We start from the raw sequence: 18614 nt of genomic DNA on the forward strand, positions 1-18614 counted from the left end.
TCTCCTAAGTCCTAAAACAATGCTTAAACACCTAAAATGCATGCAAATGAGACATGATTTGGACTAGAATATGTACATTAAATGATGCAATTTATGAATATATCAATACTCTCCAACAAAATGCATTGGCTTCTGAGTGGTGAATTTCAGCTTGTCCAATTCACTCCTAAAATGACCAGACAGCCTCTTTGTGCATCAAAATAAGAGCTAAGAAAGACTGAATCTTATACAGAAAGATAAAGCAAGCATCACATGATCTCAAATCCAATCAACTTAGAGTTTAAAGCTAGATTAATCCTCTCATGAAGGTATTAATCTCTATACTAATCCATTTTCAAACCAAATTCCCATTTGTGAAATATGAACTAGTAAGCATTAAGAATCAACTCTAATATGTCATTGATGCAATTAACAAACATTCCCATGGCATTAATGCATAAACCCTTAGTTAGCTTTCATTCAGGCATTTCATCAAACACTTTTGGTGCATGAAAAACCCATATTCTAGACCCAAGTGATGTGCAAGGATCTAGCATTAGGATCAGCTAACTAAGGAAAGGAGAAGAGAATATAAGCTTAAACAATCATTAATCTACATCTAAGCACCCTAATCTACACACCTAGAAGCTTAAAAGATGACTACTCACTAATCATGATGAACACACCATTTCCTTTGCAAGAGGTGATGTTAATCATGATTAGAAGCAAAGATGAGATGATGCAATGACAAGAAACAGCCTTAAGATGATTAAATCAGCAAGATATCTCTTAATCAAAAACGTTTTTACATTCAAAAGGAAAGATAAACAAGAGAAAACAAAGCATAAGTCTTGGAAAAAACCCTAAAAAGCATATATAGTGTCTCTTGCGGACCGGGTCAGCCCAGGACAAACTGGGTCCTGACCCGGCTTTGATGGATAGTGGTGTGGTTTGCCACGGTCAGATGATGCTTGGACAGACCGTGGCAAACTGATAGTGTCAAAGTTCTTGGACAGATTCTTCATGATCAAGGTTGCCATGGCTTGATTTACACCATGTCTAGTGGCCGTGTCTCTTCTTTTCTGGGTTTGGGTGATGAACTTCTTGGATTGCCACGGTCTAGTAGCTCTTGGTCAAGCCCCGTGGCAAGTGGTCGTGTCAAAAGCCGAAGGTGTGTAAAAGTTGCCATGGTCAAGTCCTAGACCGTGGCATTCAAGCCGTGTCAAAACCCGAATGCTTGTAAAGTTCCTCCCAGCCAAGTGTTTGTTTGCCACGGTCAAGTGTAGACCGTGGCATGAAGATCGTGTCAATCACCGAAGGTGTGTAAAAGTTGCCACGGTCAAGTCCCAGACCGTGGCATTCAAACCGTGTCATGTTTCACTTAGCTCGCATCATTCAGGGCTGTCTGGACCACTTCGCATTCCGGAGAGTGTAACTTCTAAGATACATGTCTGAATTGTCTGCTTCCGGTTTAAAAGGACATAGGACTCATATACCTTCAACTTTGGTGAAGGAAGCTTCGGTGCTTGGGAAGTGGAAGGCTTCCTGGAGGGCTCATCTTCGCAGTGCATTTACACGATCAGAGAGAGGCGTCTAGACATGTGTCCATTCCGGAGACCGTATCTTCCTGGTAATAGCTCCGAATTGAATGATCTTGGACGTTCTGGAAAAAGGACTCAAATATCTCTGATTCTCATTTAGGCCCCGGAAACCGAATCGGTCTGGAAGTGCACCGTCCTTCGCATTATTCGGAGCTCATCGGCTTGGTCCAAAAGGGCAGCGAAACAGGAGTTTCTTCCGACGAGCTTAACTTTCTGCTCACGCGTCCGAATTCCATGATTCCACTTGTTCTAGAACCGGGATGTAATCTACTCCAACTTTTATGAAGCCCCCGACAATTGAATCTGACCGGAAGGTTCCCCGGACAGGCGATCATTCCGGAGTATCGGATTGCTCCGGAATGGATGCGAGAGAGGTCTGTCTTCCGGTGACCGTATCTTTCAGCTCAGTGCTCCAAATTCCCTGATTCAACCTGTCGTAAGTTTTTGACTCAGTTATCTCCAACTTTTCTGAAGACTCTGTAAGCTGAATCGGCCGTCAAGAGCTTCCGGTGATGCGATTTTGGAAATGTATCTGCACCCGAGATTTTTGGCCGAGAGACTTGACTGCGGTACGTGTTTTTGGCCGAGAAAGCTACCCGCGGGAAGGATTTTGGTCGAGAATCTTCGGCCATCAGTACATCATTTTGCCTAGAAACCCAAAATTGCTCCTTTTCACCATTTTTGATCATTTCAACTCCATTTCTTCATCTGAATCACACCCTCCACTCCAAATAATCTCCAAAAGCACCTGTTTAACACTCCAAACCATGCAAAACTCTCTTGGACCTAATGCAATCTCCTAAGTCCTAAAACAATGCCTAAAGACCTAAAATGTATGCAAATGAGACATAATTTGGACTAGAATATGTACATTAAATGATGCAATTTATGAATATATCAACTCCCCCACACTTATCCTTTGCTTGTCCTCAAGCAAAAAGAACAAATGAGAGAGAGAGGTTGAATGCATTGGGAGTTCGTATTTCCTTTTTGAGAGAAGTGATCACAATGAGAATTCAAGTTCATGCTCAATTATGCAATGCAAAGCCATACTCAGATATATATCAACTCAACAAGGAATCTCCACAAGTTCTTCTCTCTCTCAACTCTTTCACATTCATTAAGCTTTTTACCAAGTGGATCAAATGATGCATTGTTTAAACAAACATAGTTTGGCTAGGGTGAGGTTATGAGACTAAAATGATCTCATCAATGCCTGAGTGGGTTCAATGCAGCAAAAGGATCTCTCTATGAATGACCAAACTTTGGCAGAATGCTAAAGGTAAAAGGCAACCTATGCATACAAGGGCAAGGACTCATCCCACCCCACACTCTACTCAAAGTTTCCTCACTTGCTTACTTTTCACACTCATTCTTCTCTCACTAGGGGATTGTCTTTTCGTTTTCATACACAAGTCTTGGAGTTCAAACTTTCCTTAGCTCTTTTTCACTTTCTTTTGTAACCCCTAACCTCTTTTTTTCTTTCTTTTTTTTAAAACATTTGAGCTCTTTGGCTTCTTTTTTTTTCACTTAGAGGCTAGACTCTTTCTTTTCAAAACACTAGAGCTCACTTTCTTTGACTCAAAACTCCAAGACTGATTTCTTTTCTTTTTCTATCCCCTAGTTCTCACCATTCTCCTTTTATTTCCACTCATCTCTCCTTTTTCCACTCACCAACAAGTATTCCCCCACACTTAGTTCTTGCCAAATCTCTCAGCTCCTTGATGATGGAACTTAGCACTCAATGAGACTTGCTCTTGTCGCCCTAAACCTAACACTTTCTGCTGAGTTTGGTCCAAGGTGGCCTCTCAATCACACACAAACAATTGGCTTGAAAGAAGGATGGGTTCAGGGTGAGGAAAACTTATCTATTATGCAGATTCAGCTATTTAAGCTAAGGAAGAGGATGGTAAAAACAGGATTCTAGCTCAAATATGTATATTGGTATCCACAAGCTTATTCAAACAATGCATTAAATGATAATTTCAAGTCAAGTTCAGGGTTTTCACTTATTAGAGTTGAGTTCAATTCAAACTTGCTTCTCAGATTCAAATCATTTCAAGCCTTGCAAGCACATAAATCATTTCACAAGCATATTTGGTCCAAAATTTTCAAAGTCATGTACTCTCAAGGAAAAACTAATATTACTCCCAGCAAGATGCAACCTATATGATGCAAACTAGACTCAATCCTAAAAAAATGTGAATGCAACTACATGATCATTTTTTTGTGAAAAGATTTTTTTTAATTTTTCAATTTTTTGGTTTTTATATGCAGACTCAAGATGCAAATCAAAATAAGAACAAAGAAAACATGATTAGTAAACACAAAACCCCTCCCCCACACTTAAATAACACAGTCCCTTGTGTTATAAAAGCATAAGAGAGGAGTGAATGGAAAAAGCAAGAAAGATGCAAAATGAGAAATAAAGAACTAGATGCATATGTACAAGGAGTTTGGAGTGTTACCAGATTTGTTTGTGATGGAAAGGAGTAGTGGAATTGTGAATCTCAGGAGGCTAAAGAACACCATGTCATCTGTAACCTGAACACACTCCACAAGACACATAAAAACATCCTAAAAACACCAAGAGAAAGCATTAAAAAGAATATTTACAAAGGATAAGCTTGGGGTGTCTCCCAAGAGCACTTTGTTTTAAGTCACTAAGTTTGACTTTTCATACTCTTTTCTTAGTGAGTGAGAGGAGGAGCTTTGATGCTCCTTGTCTTGTCCATGAATTCAAGCATTAGGTCCTTGTTCATCAGCTCTTGGACACCATCAGATCCTTTGTCTATGAGCTCTTGTGTGAGGATTGCCCTGACTTTTGCAAAAGGTTTTGATCCTCCAATGCCTTTAACCTTGTATTCCACAGCTCCACCATCAAACTTCCATGGAGTGAGCTTTATCACCTGAGAAGAGGACCCAAGAGTGAATGATTTGGTGCTTGTTGGGTTCTTGTCTTGAGACCCTGAACCATTGCTTTTGTTGCTGCTGACTTCCTTCTCACTTGGTGTGGGAGAAAAATATTCCAAGCAAGCTTCATCATCACTAAAGAAATCTCCTTCAAACTCAAGATCAGGTCTTACTAAGGATTCTTTCTTCTTCTCAGCAGATGCAAGGGGTTGAGCTTCTTCTATAGTTCCAATACTCCCCACATACTTCATCTCATAGTGTTTCAACTCATAATAATCATCAGATATAACCCCACAAAACCCAGCAAGAGGAGGTTTAAGGGGATAAGATACTTCATCATCTACCTTAGTAAGCACCACTCTTTGAGTATCAAAGTCCATCCTTGCTCCTGTGGTGTTCAGAAATGGTGTTCCAAGCAGAAGAGGTAGCTCTTTGGTCTTTTTCATCTTCATGACTACAAAATCAGTTGGAATTGTGCATTCACCAATCTTTAATGGGTAGTCTTCAAGGATTCCATATGGCTTCTTTGAGGATGAATCTCCAAAGGTAATTGACATGGGGTGATGCTTAAGACTCTTGATCCCTAGTCTCTCCACCATGTATAAAGACATTACACTGATGCTTGATCCAGAATCACATAAAGCATTGTCCACTTTCAAACTTCCAAGAGAGCATGAGATGGAGAACTTTCCTGGATTACCTAGCTTGGGAATTGATTTGGGTTTCACCCTTGTTGAACCAGTGCTAGAGACTCCATCAGATGTCCTTCCTTGAACCATTCTCTGATCCTTTCTTTCCGTAATCTCAGAATCATTCTTTCTCATATCAAAAGAAGCTGCCTCCCCACCTTCTTTCTCAATGTCCTCATTGAGATCACTGAACAGGAACTCACTCATCTATGATGGCGTCCTCATCATCTTTTGTCAGGCATTTTTCACTTGAGACATTGCCATGGAGAAGGTCCTCAATTTCCTGGACAGCAGCATGATTCTCATCATTTGAGAGGATTGCATTGCAGTATTCTGTTTGATGTGCAATTGATGTCCCTGGTAAAGATCTTTGAGCTTGAGAACTGCAGGGGCCCTTGTTGTTCTCTAGAGTCTTGACTTTGGAAGCCAAGGTTGAAAGTTGAGTTAGAAGATCAGAATAAGTGCAATCCACCTTGTTGTTAATCTCTGCCATTTTCTTGTTGAAGTCTATGGCACCACTTGCTTGACCTTTAAGGATTTTCTGGAGCAGGTTCTGCACTTCTTGATCCTTATTCTCTGAGTTCTGTTGGAGACTTTGTTGTTGGGGAGAGAAAAAACCTTGTTGTTGAGTGTTTTGAGGATAGAAGTTCTGGTTTGGGGGATTCTTGTAGCAGGTAAAGCCCTTTGGGTAACCTTGTTGGCCACCTACAAAGTTCACCTCAGCTGTGATGTCTTCCCTTTGAAATGTGTCTTGAAACACATGATTCACATCTCTAACAATGTTGGCTGACTGATGAGAAGCTAAGAGAAGTGTGTCTAGCTTCTCATTGAGAGACTTGATGTCTTTCCTTGTCCTTTCCTCTTCAGCACTAACAGCTCCTCTTGAATTCCTTTCAAAGTCTGATCCATAAAGCTCATCACTTTGAGCTACATTCTCCACTAGGGTCATGGCACCATTGACTTCCTTGGTCATGAAATTACCATTTGAAGCTGTGTCCAAGAGGAGTCTGACCTTTGGTAAAGCACCTCTGTAGAAGGTACTTAGCAGCAGATAATCTGAGAATCCATGGTGAGGGCATTGCATGGTATACCCTCTAAATCTTTCCCAAGCCTCACAAAATGATTTATGGTTCTTCTGAATGAAACTTGAGATTTCATTTCTTAACCTTGCTGTTCTTGATGAAGAGAAGAACTTGGTTAGAAATGCTCTTTTGCATTGCTCCCATGTTGTGACTGATCCTTGAGGTAGAGACTTTTCCCACTGATGAGCTTTGTCTCCTAGAGAAAAAGGGAACAGCCTCAACTTGAAACTGTCCTCACTCACTCCATTTGATGTGATCCTGGTAAGGATTTGCCCTTGATCGTCACTCTAATGACTGGAACTTGATGAAATAGGCCTTGGAAACAATCGGAGATTATTCAAGGGACTTGGGGAATCGATAGGACACACACAAGAGTCACAGAACACTCTTGATACGCCTACTTGAATCTTCTAAGTGATATAACACACACAAAGTTGATTCAAGGTGTTTGTAGGATATGACACACCAACAAACGTGATCTTAAACTTTAAGGAAAGAGTTTGAGAATAAAAGATAATATGTTTTGATACAAAGGACTTCAAGCGAATATAAAGAAGAAAGAAAGAAGAGATGAGCCTCATAAACATTAACTCAATCTCGGAAATAAACAAAGAACAAGCTGTCAAGTTTGAATTCGATTTAGATGCTCCTCTTGATGAAACAGCTTGGGCTTAGGCTTTGTGGACTTAGGCGAAATAGAGATCCATTCTTGCCTCATTAAAAACCTATCTCAAGAAAACCCAATGGGACAAAACTTGAGATAGGGAAAAAGAGTGCAAGCCTGGATCTCAAGCCCACTTAGCCATCTTGGACTTGGATCACAATCAGGGTGCTTGGGATCGGCTCTTTTCCCTCCTGAATCGAGTCAAGGCCTTTGATGATAGCTCCAATGATTTGCTTGAGCTTCTTAGTCCTTGATCGAGTCATTGGACCACTTGGAACGCTTAAAAGATCTTCTTGATCAGCTACTAGCTCTAGTTCCTCAGCTACTTGCTCTCCATCTTCTAGTTCCAACTCCAAGTCTTTGTTGTTGCTTTCCAGAATCACATCATCCCCCTCTTCTTGAAAAAGATTTGACCTCAAATCTGGATCATCTGCACAAAAGGGAGCTAAGTCAGCAACATTAAAGCTAGGACTAATATTGTACTTACCTCGGAGATCTAGTTGATAAGCATTGTTTTGAATCCTCTTGATGATCTTGAACGGTCCATCAATCCTCGGCATAAGTTTTGATTTCCTTTCAGCCGGGAACCTTTCTTTCCTTAGGTGAACCCAGACTTGGTCGCCAACTTCAAAGATCATCTCTCGTCGTTTCTTGTTAGCTTGTTCCACATAGAGCTTAGTGTTTTCCTCTATATTTTTCTTGGCTTTCTCATGGATCTGCTTCACTAGCTCGGCCTTCTTTTGCCCATCAATACTAGTTCTTTCACTCAAAGGAATAGGGGTTAGATCCAAAGGAGTTATAGGGTTAAAGCCATAGACAATTTCAAATGGTAAAAATTTAGAAGCAGTGTGCATCGAGTGATTATTAGCGAATTCCACCTGAGGTAAACATTATTCCCATGACTTAAGATTTTTCTTAACTAATGCACGTAGTAAAGTAGACAGAGTTCTATTTACTACTTCCGTTTGTCCATCAGTTTGCCGATGACATGTAGTAGAGAACAGAAGCTTAGTTCCTAGCTTAGACCATAATGTTTTCCAAAAATAACTAAGAAACTTAGTATCACGATCAGAAACAATGGTCCTAGGCATGCCCTGCAAACGAACTACTTCTTTAAAGAATAGATTGGCTACATGAGATGCATCATCGGTTTTATTGCATGCAATGAAATGAGCCATCTTTGAGAATCTATCCACAACAACGAATATAGAATCCTTTCCTGTTCTAGTCCTAGGCAAGCCAAGTACGAAATCCATAGAGATATCAACCCAGGGGTGAGAAGGAATAGGTAATGGAGAGTACAAACCGTGGGGCTTAACCTTAGACTTAGCCTGTTTACAAGTTGCACATCTCTTGCAGATTCTCTCTATGTCTCTCTTCATGTGAGGCCAGTAGAAGTGATCTTGCATTACTTTCAAAGTTTTAGTAATGCCAAAATGACCCATGAGACCTCCCCCGTGTGCTTCCCTGACTAAAAGATCGCGAATAGAACAGTTAGGAATGCATAGGCGATTATCATAAAAGAGAAAACCATCTTGCCTGAAATAATGATCTTTGGCAAATTTTTCACATGATTGGTATTTCTCTCCAAAGTCAGAATCTGACGCGTACATATGTTTAAGCTGTTCAAATCCTATAAGCTTAGCATCAAGAGTAGAGATCAAAGCATACCTTCGAGACAATGCATCGGCAACTACATTGTCTTTACCTTGTTTGTACTTGATCACATAGGGAAATGTTTCTATGAATTCTACCCACCTTGCGTGTCTCTTGTTGAGCTTTTGCTGTCCCTTTAGATGCTTAAGAGACTCATGATCCGTGTGTATGACGAACTCCTTAGGCCAAAGATAATGTTGCCATGTTTGCAAGGCTCGGACCATGGCATAGAGTTCTTTGTCATGTGTAGGGTAGTTAAGTGTGGCGCCTCCAAGTTTCTCACTGAAGAAGGCAATGGTCTTCCGATCCTGCATCAAAACAGCACCAATACCTATACCAGAGGCATCACATTCGATTTCAAAAGTTTTAAGGAAATCTGGTAGAATTAAGAGGGGAGCATTAGTAAGCTTATCCTTTAAGGCTTGGAATGCATCTTCTTGCGCTTGTTCCCACTTGAATCCAACTTCTTTCTTGATTATCTCAGTAAGTGGAGCAGCAATGGTGCTAAAGTCCTTCACAAACCTCCTATAGAATCCGGCTAAGCCGTGAAAACTCCTTACTTCACTCGTGGTCTTAGGACTTGGCCATTCCTTTATTGCTTTCACCTTCTCTTCATCGACCTTGATTCCATCTGCGCTTACAACAAAGCCTAAAAATACCAAGTTATCTGTGCAGAATGTGCATTTCTTAAGATTGGCATACAATGTTTCTTTCCTAAGCACATCTAAGACAGATTTCAAATGCAAGACATGATCGCTTAGACTCTTACTATAGACCAATATGTCATCAAAGTAAACGACCACAAAAACACCTATAAACGCCCTAAGAACATGATTCATCAATCTCATAAAGGTGCTAGGTGCGTTAGTCAAGCCAAAGGGCATGACTAACCATTCGTATAGGCCATGCTTAGTCTTAAAAGCAGTTTTCCACTCATCTCCCTCTTTCATCCTAATTTGATGGTATCCACTCTTAAGATCAATTTTATAGAAGATGCTAGACCCATGCAATTCATCTAACATGTCGTCTAATCTAGGAATTGGATGCCTATACTTAACCGTTATATTGTTAATTGCGCGGCAATCAACACACATGCGCCAGCTACCGTCCTTTTTAGGCACAAGTAACACGGGCACAGCACAAGGGCTCATGCTCTCTCTGATGTGGCCCTTCTCCATGAGCTCGTTCACTTGTCTTTGTAGCTCTTTAGTTTCTACCGGGTTGGTTCTGTAGGCAGGTCGATTAGGTAATGAAGCTCCGGGACTGAAATCTATTTGATGTTCAATGCCTCTAATTTGTGGCAATTCCTTAGGATTATCCTCTGGGAACACGTCATTATAAGCCTGCAATAGATCATTCATTTCACTCGGTAGCACCGGTGTGATGTTAGTGAGACTAACAAGAGATTCTTTAAAGACAAATAGTAAAACCGGTTGCTTGGATATCAAGGCTCTTGCTACATCACCAGCTTTAAAGAAAAAGTTCGATGATTTGTTCACGAGTTTCTCCTTTTGTTTGAGTTGGAGCTGATCTTCATACACTTCTTGAGGGGTTAGAGGCACCAAATTTGTTTTCCTGCCATTGAAAACAAACGAATGCTTATTAGTGAAACCATCGTGTATAACTCGTCTATCGGATAGCCATGGCCGGCCAAGAAGGATATGTCCAGCCTCCATAGGTAACACGTCACAAAGGATCTCATCTTGGTATCGTCCGATGGTTATAGGGACTGAGACTTGGCTATTCACTTTAAGTTCTCCATTCTCGTTTAACCATTGAAGCTTGCATGGTCTCGGATGCTTCTTAACGCTTAAACCTAGCTTCTTGACCATAGCCTCACTTGCGACGCTAGTACAACTGCCCCCATCGATGATAAGACTACATACTTTCCCTTGAACAAGGCATCGAGTGTGGAATAGGTTCTCTCTTTGCTCTTGTTATTCTGTCTTGGACTGAACACTTAGAGATCTTTGGGCAACTAGTAGCGAACCTTGAGCCGGCATCTCCTCGTACTCGGTCATAGGTTCATATTCAGGACTTTCTTCCTCAGACTCGATCTCTCCATCGTCTTTGAGAATCATAACTCTTTTATTAGAGCACTCATTGGCGTAATGACCTCGGCCTTGGCACTTGAAACACTTTACATCTCTAGATCGACTTGTGGAGGTTTCGGTTTTGCCTTTTCCTTCTTGTTGAGTCACGAACGGCTTGTTCTCAGGCTTTGGCATCGCTATTTGCTTTCCATCTCTCTGATAAGGGTTGAGCTTCTCCTCCTTTAGGTAACTTGGCCTAGAAATTGTATATACGGCTCCATAGTTTGATTTTATCACCGGTTTGCTCTTAAGTTGTTGCTCGATAAGGATGGCCTTATGCAACATTTCCTCAACCTCCACGTAATGCTGCATCTCAAGCCGATCCTGTATATCTCGGTTTAAGCCACCTAGAAACCTTGACATTGTGGCCTCTCTATCTTCGGTGATATCAGCTCTCAACATAAGGGTTTCCATTTCTTGATAATATTCTTCCACTCATCGGTTGCCTTGAGCCAATCTTCTGATCCTCTGATGCAATTCCCTATGATAATGGCTCGGCACAAACCTCTTCCTCATGATAGTTTTCATTTCCTGCCAACTCTCAACAGGGTATTCTCCATTTCGTCTTCTAGAAGTAACCAATTGATCCCACCAGCTTAAGGCGTAGTCGTAGAACTTGGTGGCCGCGACCCTTACTCGGTTAATCTCAGTGTAATGTTGACAGTTAAAGACCAATTCGATCTTCTTCTCCCATTCTAAGTAAGTGTCCGGATCATTTTTCCCATGAAACGAGGGAATTCGCAACTTGATTCCTCCTAGTCCGTCTTGGAGAGGTATAGGCTCGTCTCGGGCTCTTCTTTGGCGTCGGTGGTGGCTCCTAGAAGAGCTGCTATCTCGGCTGTAGTACGACTCAGCCGCTTCATCTCTTGGTGGTCTAAGTTGTTCTCTGGTTCTCTCAGGCGAATGCACGCGATTCCTTCTCCTTGTTTCTCGGTCAGTTTTTGCATCGGATTGGTGTTGCATCTCTTGCCTGAACACTTCAAACTGAGCAGCCATTAGTTCTTTCATTTTTGCGGTCATAGCCTCCATCAGAAGCTTGTTGTCTCGTTGTTGGCTTGTCTCTTCTTCTTCGATCATGGCTTTTCCTGAAAATTTTCACAAGCAAAGTCACTAGCGATCGGTTCTTTTTACAGAATCTCGATAGACACTTTAAGAGAATTTAAAAAGACGATCTCAAACGGATGCGAGTAGGAAGTTGATCGGTCAGTTTATAGTAAGACTAGTATGATCTAGATGTCTTGTGATGCAAACAATAAAGTTCTCAACAGATCTAGCACAAGTGATCATAAAATACAGATTAGAACTCGAAAAGAACTTGGATTTGAATCGGTACAACCTGATACACGACGATCCAGTGATTAGAATGGTGCCCTGATACCACTTGATGTGATCCTGGTAAGGATCTGCCCTTGATCGTCACTCTAATGACTGGAACTTGATGAAATAGGCCTTGGAAACAATCAGAGATTATTCAAGGGACTTGGGGAATCGATAGGACACACACAAGAGTCGCGGAACACTCTTGATACGCCTACTTGAATCTTCTAAGTGATATAACACACACAAAGTCGATTCAAGGTGTTTGTAGGATATGACACACCAACAAACATGATCTTAATCTTTAAGGAAAGAGTTTGAGAATAAAAGATAAGATGTTTTGATACAAAGGAGTTCAAGCGAATATAAAGAAGAAAGAAAGAAGAGATGAGCCTCACAAACATTAACTCAATCTCGGAAATAAACAAAGAACAAGCTGTCAAGTTTGAATTCAATTTAGACGCTCCTCTTGATGAAACAGCTTGGGCTTAGGCTTTGTGGACTTAGGCGAAATAGAGATCCATTCTTGCCTCATTAAAAACCTATCTCAAGAAAACCCAATGGGACAAAACTTGAGATAGGGAAAAAGAGTACAAGCCTGGATCTCAAGCCCACTTAGCCATCTTGGACTTGGATCACAATCAGGGTGCTTGGGATCGGCTCTTTTCCCTCCTGAATCGAGTCAAGGCCTTTGATGATAGCTCCAATGATTTGCTTGAGCTTCTTAGTCCTTGATCGAGTCATTGGACCACTTGGAACGCTTAAAAGATCTTCTTGATCAGCTACTAGCTCTAGTTCCTCAGCTACTTGCTCTCCATCTTCTAGTTCCAACTCCAAGTCTTTGTTGTTGCTTTCCAGAATCACATCACCATTCATCTTAGTTAGATCACAAACTCTATCAAAGTTGTCAATGTGATCTAGTGGGTCTTCTACTGCCAAGCCATGGAACCTGTTTGATTGCACCATGTTGATCAAGCCAGACTTGATCGCAAAATCCTTTTCAAGTGTTGGAGCTTGAATCCCATGTCTTTGACCCTGAGCATTGGCCTCATCACCAGCTCCCACAACTTGTCTTGGACGTGGAGGTGGTGGGTCTTGCTGATTCTGGTGGTTTCCATTACCACCATGAGCCTGTTGCCCTTGATCCATACCCAACCTCTCAATGTGCTCAGCTCTTTCTCGTTGTCTTCTTTCTTCACTTCTGGTGTTCATACACCTGAAAACAAAGACAACACTTGAAGGTAATCAGTAAAACAAAAGAAAATGACTTGATCTCAAGAAGATCCAAAGTCCTAATGCTAGAATGAATCTCCAATTGGCAACGGCGCCAAATTGATAGTAGGAATTTTTCTATCCTTGATCAATTCCTCAACTACTCATGTCATTGTAGCACTTGAGGTATAAATCCAAATGGAGAGGTTCTAGACACTAAGACTATGAGGATCATTTCTTAATCCAAGTCTAACTAAACAGATGAGTTGGTAACCAAGATTATCTAAAAGCATATAACAAAACAAGCAAGGACAAACAGTAATTAAGAATTAAACAAGCAAGAGAAACTAAACAAACACTCAAATTCAAATAAAGAGAAAGCTAAACCTCTAGATGTGATCATTGATCAGGGTGCTTTAAATGTAAATTCATGATGCTAAGCAAACAATGCAACACTTGCAAATCTTTAGTCTAGACTTCCAATTCAGATTAATTCATTCTCATGACAGAAATCCCTTTGTTAATTACCAATTCAAGACTAATTCCCATTAGATGAATAAACAATCAACAAGCATAAGGGTTCAAGTCTAAAATGACCAGACAGCCTCTTTGTGCATCAAAATAAGAGCTAAGAAAGACTGAATCTTATACAGAAAGATAAAGCAAGCATCACATGATCTCAAATCCAATCAACTTAGAGTTTAAAGCTAGATTAATCCTCTCATGAAGGTATTAATCTCTATACTAATCCATTTTCAAACCAAATTCCCATTTTTGAAATATGAACTAGTAAGCATTAAGAATCAACTCTAATATGGCATTTATGCAATTAACAAAAATTCCCATGGCATTAATGCATAAACCCTTAGTTAGCTTTCATTCAGGCATTTCATCAAACACTTTTGGTGCATGAAAAACCCAGATTCTGGACCCAAGTGATGTGCAAGGATCTAGCATTAGGATCAGCTAACTAAGGAAAGGAGAAGAGAATCTAAGCTTAAACAATCATTAATATACATCTAAGCACCCTAATCTACACACCTAGAAGCTTAAAAGATGACTACTCACTAATCATGATGAACACACCATTTCCTTTGTAAGAGGTGATGTTAATCATGATTAGAAGCCAAGATGAGATGATGCAATGACAAGAAACAGCGTTAAGATGATTAAATCAGCAAGATATCTCTTAATCAAAAACGTTTTTACATTCAAAAGGAAAGATAAACAAGAGAAAACAAAGCTTAAGTCTTGGAAAAACCCTAAAAAGCATATATAGTGTCTCTTGCGGACCGGGTCAGCCCAGGACAAACTGGGTCCTGACCCGGCTTTGATGGATAGTGGTGTGGTTTGCCACGGTCAAATGATGTTGGACAGACCGTGGCAAACTGACCGTGGCAAACTGATAGTGTCAAAGTTCCTGGACAGATTCTTCATGATCAAGGTTGCCATGGCTTGATTTACACCATGTCTAGTGGCCGTGTCTCTTCTTTTCTGGGTTTGGGTGATGAACTTCTTGGATTGCCACGGTTTAGTAGCTCTTGGTCAAGCCCCGTGGCAAGTGGTCGTGTCAAAAGCCGAAGGTGTGTAAAAGTTGCCATGGTCAAGTCCTAGACCGTGGCATTCAAACCGTGTCAAAACCCGAATGCTTGTAAAGTTCCTCCCAGCCAAGTGTTTGTTTGCCACGGTCATGTGTAGACCGTGGCATGAAGATCGTGTCAATCGCTGAAGTTGTGTAAAAGTTGCCACGGTCAAGTCCCAGACCGTGGCATTCAAACCGTGTCATGTTTCACTTAGCTCGCATCATTCAGGGCTGTCTGGACCACTTTGCATTCCGGAGAGTGTAACTTCTAAGATACATGTCCGAATTGTGTGCTTCCGGTTTCAACGGATAGAGGACTCATATACCTTCAACTTTGGTGAAGGAAGCTTCGGTGCTTGGGAAGTGGAAGGCTTCCTGGAGGGCTCATCTTCGCAGTACATTTACACGATCAGAGAGAGGCGTCTAGACATGTGTCCATCCCGGAGACCGTATCTTCCTGATAATAGCTCCGAATTGAATGGTCTTGGACTTTCTGGAAATAGGACTCAAATATCTCGGATTCTCATGAAGGCCCCGGAAACCGAATCGGTCTGGAAGTGCACCGTCCTTTGCATTCTTCGGAGCTCATCAGCTTGGTCCAAAACGGCAGCAAGACAGGAGTTTCTTCCGACGAGCTTAACGTTCTGCTCACGCGTCCGAATTCCATGATTCCACTTGTTCTGGAACCGCGATCTAATCTACTCCAACTTTTATGAAGTCCCCGACAACTGAATCTGACCGGAAGGTTCCCCCGGACAGGCGATCATTCAGGAGTGACGGATTGCTCCGGAATGGATGCGAGAGAGGTCTGTCTTCCGGTGACCGTATCTTTCAGCTCAGTGCTCCAATTGCCCTGATTCAACCTGTCCTAAGTTCTTGACTCAGTTATCTCCAACTTTGCTGAAGACTCTGTAAGCTGAATCGGCCGTCAAGAGCTTCCGGTGACGCGATTTCGGAAATGTATCTGCACCCAGGATTTTTGGCCGAGAGACTTGACTGCGGTACGTGTTTTTGGCCGAGAAAGCTACCCGCGGGAAGGATTTTGGTCGAGAATCTTCGGCCATCAGTACATCATTTTGCCTAGAAACCCAAAATTGCTCCGTTTCACCATTTTGATCATTTCAACTCCATTTCTTCATCTGAATCACATCCTTCACTCCAAATAAGCTCCAAAAGCACCTGTTTAACACTCCAAACCATGCAAAACTCTCTTGGACCTAATGCAATCTCCTATGTCCTAAAACAATGCCTAAAGACCTAAAATGTATGCAAATGAGACATAATTTGGACTAGAATATGTACATTAAATGATGCAATTTATGAATATATCAGGCAGCTCTTCCCATATAGCAGACTGAAAGGTGATGTCCCAATTGGAGTTTTAAAAGCAGTCCTATAAGCCCATAATGCATCATCTAGCCTTTTGCTCCAATCTTTTCTGCTTGAGCTAACAGTCATCTCAAGAATGGCCTTGATCTGTGTATTAGATACCTCAACCTGGCCACTAGTTTGAGGATGATAAGGAGTAGCTACCTTGTGTTTCACTCCATGCTTTCTCAACAAACCCTCAAAAGTCTTGTTCACAAAATGAGATCCTCCATCAGAGATAACAACCCTTGGAACTCCAAACCTTGGAAAGATAGTGCTCTTTGAACAGCTTCACTACAACCTTGGAATCATTGGTAGGGGAAGCAATGGCCTCAACCAATTTGACACATAGTCCACAGCAACAAGTATATACTGATTCCCATAGGATGAAATGAAGGGTCCCATGAAGTCAATCCCCCAGCAATCAAAGATCTCAACTTCTAGAATGGGGTTTTGAGGCATCTCACTCCTCTTTGATATGTTCCCATGCCTCTAACAGGCATCACATGCTGAAACCACCAACTGAGCATCTTTGAACATTGTAGGCCACCAAAACCCACTCTGAAGAACCTTTGCCACAGTCTTGAATGCCCCCATGTGACCTCCAAAAGCAGAACCATGACATTCTTGCAACACAGGTTGCATCTCCTCTTCAGCAAGACACGTTCTATACAGCTGATCCTTGTTCAGAACATAGAGATAGGGCTCATCCCAATGGTATCTCTGGACATCTCTGAAGAACTTCTTCCTCTTGTAAGCATCTAATTCAGGAGGCTCCACCGCACATGCAAGATAATTCACTATGTCTGCAAACCAAGGCATCCTCCTTTCTTGAATGCTCTCTACTTCCTCAAACTCCAAGTAGGAATGGAGCACCATCAGAGACTCTTCAGGCAAAGCATCATCTATGGGGACCTTTTCTTCAATCCTCAGCCTTGAGAGATGGTCTGCAGCCCCATTCTCAATGCCCTTTTTATCAAGCACTTCCATATCAAACTCTTGGAGCAATAAAACCCATCAGTATATACAATGACTTTTGATCCCACCAGGTAGCTTCTGAACTTATCAAAGGCAAAGACTATTGCCAGCATCTCCTTCTCGGTAGTAGCATACTTCTCTTGTGCAGAGTCAAGTGTTCTACTGGCATAGTAGATGACATATAGCTTCTTGTCTTTCTTTTGCCCAAGCACTGCTCCAACAGCAAAATCAGATGCATCTGCCATGACCTCAAAAGGAAGGGACCAGTCTGGTGCCTGAACTATTGGTGCACTAACCAATGCCTCCTTGATCAACTTGAAGGCCTCCTCACATTCAGAATCAAATATGAAATCCACTTCTTTACACAACAGTCTTGTCAAGGGCCTGGCAATTCTTGAGAAGTCCTTTATGAATCTTCTATAAAACCCTGCATGGCCAAGGAAACTCCTTATCCCTTTAACTGAAGTAGGAGTTTGCAGATTCACCATCACTTCCACCTTTGCTCTATCAACCTCTATGCCCTTCTCAGATATCTTGTGCCCAAGAACTATTCCTTCCTGCACCATGAAGTGGCACTTCTCCCAGTTCAACACCAAGTTATGCTGCTCACATCTCTCCAAAACCTGTGACAAATTTGAGAGACAATCCGAGAAGGAGGAGCCATAGACACTAAAGTCATCCATGAACACCTCAACTTTCCCTTCAATAATATCAGAGAAAATGTGCATCATACATCTTTGAAAAGTGGCCGGTGCATTCCATAAACCGAAACGCATTCTCCTATAAGCATAAGTGCCATAAGGGCAAGTGAATGTGGTTTTCTCTTGGTCTCTTGGATCTATGGGAATTCAAAAAAATCCAGAGTACCCATCGAGAAAACAATAATAAGGATGATTAGCTAACCTTTCAAGCATTTGATTAATGAATGGTAGAGGGAAATGGTCTTTTCTAGAAGCAGAATTCAATTTCCTATAGTCAATGCACATGCGATGGCCAGTTATGGTTCTTTGGGCTATGAGTTCATCCTTATCGTTTTTAACCACTGTGATCCCACCCTTCTTGGGCACAACATGAACAGGAGACACCCATCTTGAGTTAGAGATTGGGTAAATTATTCCTGCCTCAAGAAGTTTTAGTATCTCCTTCTTAACTACTTCCCTAAGGTTGGGGTTAAGTCTTCGTTGATGCTCAATAGAGGACCTAGATTGGTCCTCTAGGTGGATCCTGTGGGTGCAAATGTCAGGAGAGATCCCTCTAATATCAGCCATAGAATATCCTATGGCTCTCCTGAACTTTCTTATCTCACTAAGCAATGCATTTTCTTGATCCTCTAATAGGCTATCATTGATGATGACAGGATATGTGGAGTTTAAGCCCAAGAAAGCATACCTGAGCCCTGTTGGTAGAGGCTTGAGCTCAACAAGGGGTGCATCAGCCTCATTCCAATCCTGGTCCAAGCTGCTTTGGCTGGTGTCTGATC

General features: G+C 41.6%; 1 non-coding gene across 1 annotated transcript; it reads left to right on the plus strand.

Moving 5' to 3' along the window:
* The first annotated feature begins 6243 nt into the window (after window positions 1-6243).
* Window positions 6244-6350, plus strand: LOC112083634. Its single transcript, XR_002897770.1, has one exon. It is a non-coding gene; the product is annotated as a small nucleolar RNA R71 (small nucleolar RNA).
* The last annotated feature ends 12264 nt before the right edge of the window (window positions 6351-18614 follow it).

This window comes from Eutrema salsugineum, unplaced genomic scaffold (assembly GCF_000478725.1).
Source record: "Eutrema salsugineum unplaced genomic scaffold, Eutsalg1_0 scaffold_6, whole genome shotgun sequence".
Classification (NCBI taxonomy): Eukaryota; Viridiplantae; Streptophyta; class Magnoliopsida; order Brassicales; family Brassicaceae; genus Eutrema; species Eutrema salsugineum.